At 42.5% G+C, this 10,558-nt stretch overlaps 2 pseudogenes across 2 annotated transcripts in view; both read right to left on the bottom strand.

Annotated features, from left to right (window-relative positions):
* Positions 1–1,000: 1,000 nt before the first annotated feature.
* Positions 1,001–10,558, bottom strand: part of LOC308649378 (MHC class I polypeptide-related sequence B-like) — a 71,623-nt pseudogene continuing 62,065 nt past the window's right edge. The window contains exons 5-6 of the transcript in view: positions 2,244–2,378; positions 1,001–1,124 (exon numbers count right to left, since the gene is read on the bottom strand). The product of the transcript in view is annotated as an MHC class I polypeptide-related sequence B-like (transcript). The remainder of the gene's footprint in view (positions 1,125–2,243; positions 2,379–10,558) is intronic.
* LOC308650387 (MHC class I polypeptide-related sequence B-like) lies at positions 2,443–7,920 on the bottom strand (annotated as a pseudogene). The gene is made up of 4 exons: positions 7,916–7,920; positions 3,705–4,018; positions 3,171–3,482; positions 2,443–2,768 (listed from the first exon to the last, which is right to left on the bottom strand). The product of its transcript is annotated as an MHC class I polypeptide-related sequence B-like (transcript).

The following is a 10,558-nucleotide window of genomic DNA, read 5'->3' as shown; positions in this document are numbered from 1 at the left end:
CATAAGTTATCAAACATAGTTTTCACATTGTAGAGATGAGGAAACCAAGGCACCAAGACATAAAGTGCTTGTCACAGTAGGGCTGCCCAGTGCAAGCTCCCCCCGAAGCCCCAGGAGCTCTCAGCAAAGGTTGACACCCCAACTCTGTGGATCCAGTGTAGTCACTTGGTGTCCTCTGCTGCTGATCTGGGTCATATAGGCTCAGGGGCTCTGGGGAAAAAGAGGAACCAGTCAGTGTTCAATTGGTCGCAGAATACTGCTGTTTACTCCCTTGGGATTTCTCTCTCCCCAGTACCTCAAAAATCAGATTTGGCCAATCTCTGAGGGAAGTAAATGCCCTGACTTTTTCTCCCTCCCATCCAATTTTTCTGCCCTCATCAGGCTCCTCTGCGTCTCCATCAGCAGTGTCACCTGTCTCTGTTTCCACCACGGAAGGGAGTGAAAGGGCTGCAGGATTCAAGGTCAAGATCTGGAAGTAAAGTCCAGTGCTCCCTCCTCCAGAGGTAAATCATTCCCTACAGAGTGGGGGCCTCCAAGAGAAGGCATCTCCTGCTCCTGCCAGGCTGGGCATGGGCCTCACACAGAGCCCTTCTCCTGCTTAGTTCACAGGCCTCCTCCCAGCAGAGGCAGGTGCTCACCCAGCAGGGCCTGCCCCACTTGCAGCTCAGCATCCCTCCCTCCCAGCCCTGAGCCAGCAGCTCCTAACTGGACAGTCCACCAGGAAGCCCAGGGGCACCAGCAGGCCTAGCTGGAAAACCATGCCTGCCACATGATCTGCTGCTCCCTTGCCTACAACAGCCCATGCAGAGGAGACTCAGAATCACTGAGCCTCTGTACCTGCCCAGGCTCTCAGTCTGCACTTTTGCTTTCCCTACCTGTGTGGTTTACCTACTGCTGGGAACCCAGCTCTTCCCCAAGGGTGTCTTTTTCCTGAGGCTTCCCTGGACTCCCTACCTCCATTCCTAGCAGGAACTTCTGCTGGCCACAATCCTCACAGTCCTCAGAGGTCTTCTTCCCAAGGAAAACTAGGGTTTCACTTAGATTCTCCAGTGTGAACTGTAGGCCCATCTTCTGTGCCTTTGCATTATTGTGGTCACAATCCAGGTCTCTCACAGGATGCACTCCTGTAGAAGGATCTCCAAGGGTGACATTTAGTGCACATTAGTACGTGAGTGCTGGAGAACTGCTTATTCACATGATACAGTTGGAACTGGGAACATCCTTACTGAGATTCAACATTCAAAGTAGAAATTTGCAAAAATAAGCAACAGGCTTTCCCAGTCTTTTCTTGGGCACTGCCCTAGTCACATTCCAGGCAACCATTTCTGACCACAAGAAAGTAGAACTAGCATTGCCCTTGTTCCCCCTCTTGGGAGGCCATAGATGGGGGCAGCAGAGACCACAGAGCTGCCTACCCTACTTGTAGAGTCACCTGAATGGGCCCCTGCTATGGGACTGTGTGCCCTAGCCTGTGGGGACCGACACCCCTAGGGGCTACACTGGAAAATTCCAGACATAAGAGAAAAACAGTGACCACAGCTGCCCTAAATTAGGTTGGTCTCTCTCCCCAGATGGCCAAGAACATAAGCCATTCTCCTGTCCATGTCATCTGCAAGGCCACTCCAGGAGGAAGAGCTGTATAATGGGGACAGGATGGTGACTGGCATGCCCAAGGTTCCCAGAGGAGACACTCAGGAGACAGCTCCTAGGAGGGTCTGCTCTACACAGGCCTCCCAGGGGCTGCATTGACAGGGCTCTGGCCCTATGCATCTTTTTCCTGGTTTGCTCCTGACAGCCAGAGAGTGGGGGAGATGAGAGGAGGGACCAGTGGCATCACCATTCATGAAATTCCTCTCCAGTTTCTAAGCACCCAAAGTTCACAACTCATTCATTCTGTGTCCCCCTGAGGACAAGATAATCTAGCCAGCACCAATCAGCCCTCCATTCCCAACACAGTCCTCTGGTCAACCCAGGAAAGCCTGAGAGACAGACGAGGACAGCAGAAGCCACAGCCCCACTGCTGCTCACTCCTCACCCTGCAGCCACAGAGGCTGCATCTGGACCTTCATAAATGTTGACAGCCCTGGCTTTTGGCAAGACTAAGGGGTGTGGCTGGAGACAGAACTCCATCCTCTGTTCCAGAAAGCTGGTCACCTCCACTGCTGTCTGTGCAGTGGGAGGCACAAGAGACTCTACATTCCAAATAGGCCCTGCAATCCCCAGCCACTGAACGCTTCTCTCACCTGAACCTTCTGAAGTAGATTTTGTCTTCCTTTTCTTGCAGGAGCAGACACAAACAATAATCATAATCACAGCAACAGCAGCAGCAGCCACACCCAGGAAGGCAGCCCATTGGCTCGGAAGCAGCAGTGCAGTCCCTGAAAGCAGGATTGTTACATCTGGGTACTGGAGCCTCAAGGCTTCTCCCTCTCACCACCCTGGTCACTGACTCACCTGGTTGGGAACCACTGCTGGGACCCCCAGGCTCACCACAGGACACAAGGCCAGTGCTGTTGTCCCACTACGTCCCACATGGCAGCTGAAACCCTGCTCCTGTCCTTGGGGAATCCTGGTAGACACCCAGGTCTGGTAGGTCCCATTCTCATAGGAAAAGATACCACCAGACTGCTGGGTGCCCTGGCTCAGTGGTTCCCCATCCTGAAGCCAGGTCACAGAGATATTCTGGGGATAGAAGCCAAAAGCCCAACATGTGACATTGATGGTATCCTCCAGCGCCTCAGCACACGTCACATTCATTGCTGGAAACACTGGAAGGAAATAAAGGCAAAAACAGTCAGGCATGTGACCAAGCCTCACTCTCCTTCTCCACTCTTCTGACTCTGGCCTAAGACCTCATTGAACTGAGGTCCACAAATCTGCTTTCAACCTGGAGCCCAAGTCCTCTGACTGGCAGGAGGATGGTCACTGGGCTTGTGGCCTCACATTCTCACTTCAACGTGTTATGTTAAATAGGGGGTGTTATAGGAATTCTGGTTTGTGAGGTGATGAGGGGTATTTTGGGGGGTCCAGGGTTGTGGGGCCAGGTGGGAGCTCTCTATGATAGCAGGCAGGCAGGGGGGTGAGGGATCACTAGTGTCTGGGCACATACACCCTCCTGTCTCTATCTAGTGTTGTGACAGGACAGGCAAACCACAACATGATAAACTCACACAAGGTCCTCTGGGCAGAGGCTCCAGGGGAGTAGGAAGAGCCCTTCCGGAAGACTAGATATCTCCTGAGCCTTCCACAAAGCTCTCCCTGCACATGGGCCCAGTAATCCTTGCTTTGTATGCCATCTGCATCCCAGGAATTCTTGACTTCCAGAGCCAAGTTCTGAGCTGAGGATGGCTCCACTGTCCAGCTGCGTGTCTCTGGATGATAGGAGAGGAAGGGCTCCCCATCATAGTAGAAATTTCAGAAGGCCCTGGTGTGGTTGTCCTTGTGAATCTTGCAGCCCCAAGTCTCCTGGAGGAAATGAGACCCTGCCCCCACCCACCAGTCACTTCTCCATCCCCTGGGCCCTCCGCCTCCCTGCCCACCAAGGGAAAAATACTAGCCCACAGGGCACCCCAACCTGGCTCTCCTCCAAGTCCACTGTGCTGATCTGTATAAACCCCATTTCTTGCCCTCCCCAGTCAATTGCAATGAGAAGACACAGGTCCTGGAGAAAGCCTCACATCACACTTGTCCCTGCCCACACTCACCTCCTTTCTGCTCTTGCCAGGCATTAATATCTGCCAGGGTTGCTTTTAGATTCTTGCTGTGCTCTGCCAACTCCTGGATCTCTGTGTCCCAGCTTTCAGTTCCCAAAGGTTTTTCTGACCATGGCCCCTGGGGCTTTGCACTCTCTTTTTTGTCACTATCGAAGTGAAGGAAGAGCTGACGGTCCCAATAACCATTGGCAAAGGACCTTGATTGCACTGATCCACCTTGGGACCTCACTGTGAGGTTATAGTGAAGACTGTGGGTCCCTGTGGAAGAGGAAGCAACAGATGACACCTCTTCCAGGAAACAAGTGCTCACCAATGCTCACCACAAAGGCTCTGCTGTCCTGAGCACCTGAGGAGGCAGCAAACACACAGACAAAGGGACAGAAGAAAGGTTCCCAATGCAATGAAGACAGGAAAGTAGAGAGGAAGGAGAGGGGAAGTGAGGAATGGACAAAGGGGAAATGGAGAGGGGCAGGCAAGTTGGCCAAGGCCCAACACATAGGCATGGGTTCTTAAGGGTACAGGTGGGTGTTCAAAGGGAGAGGTTGGCCTACAGAGGCAAGGGAGGTGTGGGAGGGGCAGAGGTGCATGGCAGGGCTTGTCAGAGGGCAGAGAGGGCACAGGAAGGGCAGAGGGTGGGTGGGCCTATGGTCACTGAAGTGAAGCCCAGGCAAGGCAGGTCCCCAGATGGTGTGTGTGTGCTGTCTATGTGCAGACTTCTCATGGATAAGGTGAGGCAAACAGAGGGTCAAAGTAAGTGTGAGGGTTATGGCCCCAAAGTGTTGAGTGGGGTTGTACCCTAAAGGGAAGTGAAGCAGTGGGCTTGGTCCAAAGTAAATGATAAGCATCTGGAAGCCTCAGGTGAGGGACTTAAATTGTCCTAGTAGCATCCCCTGGGAAAAAGCAGGTAGCAGTGTTTCCAAAGACCTGATGTAGCTTTTCTTTTTTCTTTATGTATGTATTTATTTATTTTATTTGTTCTAATTAGTTATATGTGACAGTAGAATGCATTTTGGCCCATCATATATAGATGGAGTATATATAGCTTCTCATTGCTTTGGTTGTATATGATGTAAAGTTACACTGGTCATGTAATCATATATGCACATGGGTAATAATATCCGATTCAGTCTACTATCATTCTTACTCCATACCCCCTCCTCTCCTTTCACTTCCCTCTATCTAATCCAAAGTAACTCTATTTTTCCATAGCCCCCCACAAACACATTGTATCTTTCCAATAGATGTGCTAGAAAATTTGGATTTTCACAAACAATGAAGTTGGATCCTTTAGTTACTCATGTATAAAAATTAACTCAGGTCTGGGGATGTAGCTCAATGATAGAGTTCTTGCCTAGCTTCTGCAAATGCCTGGATTCAATACTCAGAGTGTGTGCCCTCGTGTATGTGTGCACACACACACATATACACACACCACACACACAAACTCAAAGTGAAAAAAAATGCAGACTATAAAAGCAAACATTCTTAGAAGAAAACACACTGACTGGTACATATTGTGATATGTGCCTGTAATCCCAGAAACTCAGGAAACTGAGGCAGATGAGTGGAAGTTAAAAGCCAACCTGGACAACTTAGCAGGACCCTTTCTCAAAATAAAAATTTACTGGGAGTAGCTCAGTGGGGACCACATACTAGAATGTGAGAGAACCTGGATTCAACTCATAGTACAAAAATAAAACAAATAAAAAGTATATATAATATATTACAATGTATTGGCAGTAATCTTCAAAACAAAGGATTTAACCACATTTTCCATATGGTGCCAAAAGCACACAGTAGAGAAAAAAATTGATAAATTGGACTCATCAAAATTAAAAACATCTATACACCAGAGGTCACCCACAGAAATGGTGACGTGTGAAATGGGAGAAAATATCTGCAAGTCACATATCTAATAAGAGATGAACATTCAAATATATCTATATATCTTGGGCTGGGGTTAGCTCAGCTATAGAACACCTGCCTAGCATGTGCAAGGGCCTAAGATTGTCCTAGCTCCATAAAACAAGCAAACAAAAAAGAATCTCAAAAATTCTAAAATAAGAAAAATGTTGAATTTATTCAGAATTGGGCAAAGTATCACTACAGCCAGGTGTCTGATAGATATACAAATAGCCAATAAGCACACAAAGAGACACTCAATATCAGCAGTCATTAGGGAAATGAAAATAAAAGCACAGTGACATTCTACTTTGTACCCATGAGGATGACTACTGTTTAGAAAAAAGAATGCAGAATGAACAAGTTCATAACCACAGAGAAAACTGCAGCACAGTGCATTGCTTGCCTATATATACAATGGAGCAGCTGCTATGAAAATGGTATGGTGGTTCCTCCAAATATGGAAAAGATACTTTCTATATACTCCAGTAATTGTATTTCTGGACATAAACACAAAAGTTGTGAAGACAGGGAAATCCAGAGGTTTGTGTACACCCACATTCATAGCAGCATTGTTCCAAAAATCCAAAAGGTACAAGTAACCTCAGTATTTATCAACTGATGAAAACCTAATCACAATATGTCTTATATGTGAAATGAATATTATTTAGCATTGAAAAGGAAAGAAATTCTGACAATTGCTACACCATGGATGATCTTGAGGACATGAGCTAAGTGGAAAAGCCAGTCATGAAAGGACAAATTCTGTATGATTGTACTTGTATGGAATCTAGGGAGTTAAATCCATAGAGACAGAATGTAGAATGCTGGCAGAGAGACAACAGGGACTAGGGTGGGGGGATGGATGCTTAGTGTTTAATGGGTACAGAGTTTCAGTTTCCTCAAAAATGTGAACACACTTAATGGCACTGAATTGTACACTCAAAATGGTTAAAATAGGAAGCTGTACATTATGTCTATTTAACCACAATTAAACACCAAACAGAAACCAGGGCAGTGTACTACAGATTAATGCAGAATCAGAGAGAAGAAGGAAGTAGAGGCCTGGGAAGAGAGGATCAAGGCAGGTGGACAAGTTGTACCACCTGGGGGAGGCCCTTCAGAGTGGGAGGGGGTGTGATAGGAAGAGTTGATGTGAAGATAAAAGAGCCAAACAATTAAAAGAAAAAGAGAAAAGACTGAAATTAATAAAATTAGAAATAAAAAAGGAAATCACTACAGATATCCCAGAAATCCAGAGAATTATTAGGGACAGTATTGAAAACCTATATTCCAATACTTGGAAAACCTAGAAGAAATGGATATATTTCTAGATACATATGACCTTCCAAAATTAAATCAATAAGACAGAGAAAACTTATACAGACCAATAAATTGAAATGAGATAGAAGCAGTAATAAAAGCCATCTGTTATGCTTTAAATATGAAGAGTCCCAAAAGCTCATGTATGAGACAATGCAAGGATTTCTAGAGATGAAGTGATTAGAGAGGCAGTGGATTAATCCAGAGGTAACTTTAGGTGGGTAGGTTTGGCTACCTGGTTTAAGTCACTGCAGACGTGCCTTAGGGTTTATATTGTATAAATGAAGCTCTCTCTCTCTGCTTCTTGATTGCTATGTCCTAAGCTGCTATTCTACTCCATGCGATTCCACCATGATGTTCTGCCTCACTTAGGGCCCAACATAGTTAGCCATCTATGGATTGAGATCTCTAAAATCATGAGTACCAAATAAACTTTTCCTCCTCTAAAACTGTTCTTGTCAGAACTTTTGGTCACAGTAACAAAAAGGCTGACTAAAAGACCATTCAACAGAGAAAACCCCAGGAACACAATGATTCTCAGCTGAATTCTACCAGAACTTTAAAAGAGAACTCATGCCAAATCATTTAAATTATTCAAATTATTTAAAAAATCGTATGCGGAAAAAAAAACACTTCAAATTCATTCTATGAAGACAGTATCACCATCAGACCAAAGCAAGTATCACAACAGATCAATATCTCTGATGAACTTAGATTAAAAAAATTCTTAATAAAATATTAGCAAACTGTATTCAACAACATATTAAGATGATTATGCATCATGACTAAGAAGAATTTATCCCAGTGATGCAGTGATGGTTTAATGTTCACAAAACAATACATGTAATATACCACATGAATTGAATTAAGGAGAAAAAATCATACTCATTATAATAGATGCAGAGAAAGCCTTCAACAAAATTTGGCATTCATTCATGATACAGACACCAAGGAAACTAGGCATAGAAGGAACTTACCTCATCATAAAATCTATATTCAACTAAGCCAAAGCCAGCATCATAGTGAATGGGAAAAAACTAAAAGCATTTCCATGAAAATTTAGAACAAGAAAAGGATGTCTACACTCATCACTCCTATTCAATATACTACTAGAAATTCTAGACAGAGCAAATAGGCAAGAGAAGGACATCAATGGGATAAAAATAGAAAAAGAAGAAGTTGAATCATCAATGATTGCAAATTTAACAATTATATACTTAGAAGATCCAATACCCCAATAATAAATCACCTGAGAAAGAAATCAGAAAATCAACACCATTCATGATAACCTTGAAAAAGAAAATACCTTGCAGTAAATCAAATCAAGGAGGTAAAAGACCTCTACAATGTAAATCATAGAACATTGAAGAAAGAAACTGAAGAAGACACAAGATGGAGAGACCTCCCACGTTTTGAGATAAGCAGAATGAATATTGCTAAAATGAACATAAAACCAAAAGTAATACACAGATTCAATGTAATCCCCATCAAAATACCCCAATGAGATTTTTTTTCACAGAACTACATAAAATAGTTCTAAAGTGCCTTTGGAAGAATGAAAGACCCAGAAAAACCAAAGCAATTCCAACCCTAAAAATCAATGTTGGAAGGATCACAAGACCTGACTTCAAATTATACTACAGAGCAAAAGTAACAAAAAGTGCAATAGTAACAAAATTGTAACAACAGTAACAAAAAGTAATATATATATATATATATATATATATATATATATATATATATATATATATATATACATCAAGAGTATATATACTCTTTTTTTTATACTCTTGATATATACATATACAATCATATATAGAGAGAGACATATATGTATATATATAAAGAGATATATACATATATATAATTTATATATATATATATATATATATATAATGACACATAATGACACAGAGACAAACTCACACAGATTATAGTCATCTGATCCTTAATAAAGTTGCTAAAACACACATTGGAGAAAAACAGCCTTTTCAACAAATGGTGCTGCAAAACAGGCTGTTCTTATGTGAAAAAAATGAGGCATGATTTTTATTTCTCACCCTGTACAAGTCAACTCAAAATGGATTAAAGTCCTAGGAATTAGGCCAGAAATTATTCAACTCCTAGAAGAGAAAGGAGGTTCAACACTCTAACATACAGGTACAGATGATGACTTTCTCAAGAGGATCCTTAAAGCTCACAAAATGATGCCAAGAGTTAATAAATGGGATGGCATCAGATGAAAAAGATTCTTCTATATCAACAAAATAGTTCAGAGTATGAAGAGAGAATTTACAGAATGAAAGAAAATCATGGCTAGGTACTCCTCTGTCAGAGAATTAATATCCAGAATATATAAAGAATTCAAAAAACTTAATAACATAAAATAATAATCCAATTATTAAATGGGCAAATGAACTAAACTTCTCAAAAATACAAATGGCCAACAAATACATGAAAGCATTTTAGAAATTATGGAAATGCAAATCAAAACTACAATTAGATTTTGTCCCACTATAATTTGACTGACAGTCATCATGAGTACAAACCATACTAAATGCTGGACAGAATGTGGAGAAAGAACAACACTTTTATACTACTGGTGGGATTGTAAATAGTACAACCACTGTGGAAATCAATATAGAGGTTCCTCAGTAGACTAGGAATGAAATCACCACCCAGTTGTACCACTCCTCAGTATTTATTCTACAGAATTAAACTCATCATACTATAGTGATACATACATACTCATACATACATACTCATACATACATGCAGCACAATTCACAATACACAGTAGGGTACCAGCTTAGTTTTCCATCAACAGATGAATGGAAAAAGAAAATATGGTATACATAAGCAATAGAATTTGACTTAGCCATAAGGAAACATGAATTTTCCCATTTTCAGGAAAATAGATGGAACTTGACAACATTATATGAAGCGAAATAAGCCAGACTCAGAAAGTGAAGGGTAACATGTTTTCTCTTTTATGTGGAAGCAAGAGAGGAAAACTAAAGAAAGGTGGGGAGGGTCTCATGAAAACTGAAGAAAGATCAGTAGAGTAGAGGAAAGGAACCAGGGGAGGGAAGAGGAGATGGAATGGGAGAAATACTGGGGAATGACATTAGACAATGACATTGTTATATTGTGTACATGTATGAGTATGTAACAACAAATTCCACCATTATATACAACTATCATGCACAATAAGAAAATATAGAAAACAAAAAGTGGACAAAGAGCCAGGCACTGTGGCGCATGCCTGCTACTTGGGAGGCTGAGGCAGGAGCATTCCTTGAGATAAGGAGTTTAAGGCCAGCCTGGTCAACATAGCAGACCCACCTCCAATATCAAACAAAACAAAAGAACAATACACTGTGGAAAACACACAGGAAGATTACTAATCAATTTTAACAACAACAACAACAACAAAAAGGTCATTAGAGCTGAGGATGAAGCTCAGGGGTAGAGGGATTGTCTACTAGACATAAGATCCTTAGATTAATCACCAGTATTTTTATTATAAAAAAAAGGTACCCTCAAACCAGGAAATTGTGTCGTTTGTGGTGATATGGATAAACCTAGAGGAGACAATGAGAGAATAAAACAGACACACA

The sequence above is a fragment of the Spermophilus citellus genome (assembly GCF_964194105.1).
Source record: "Spermophilus citellus genome assembly, chromosome: 5".
Lineage (NCBI taxonomy): Eukaryota > Metazoa > Chordata > Mammalia > Rodentia > Sciuridae > Spermophilus > Spermophilus citellus.
The sequence above is the reverse complement of the archived record's forward strand: the minus strand, read 5'-3'. Positions and strand labels throughout refer to the sequence as shown.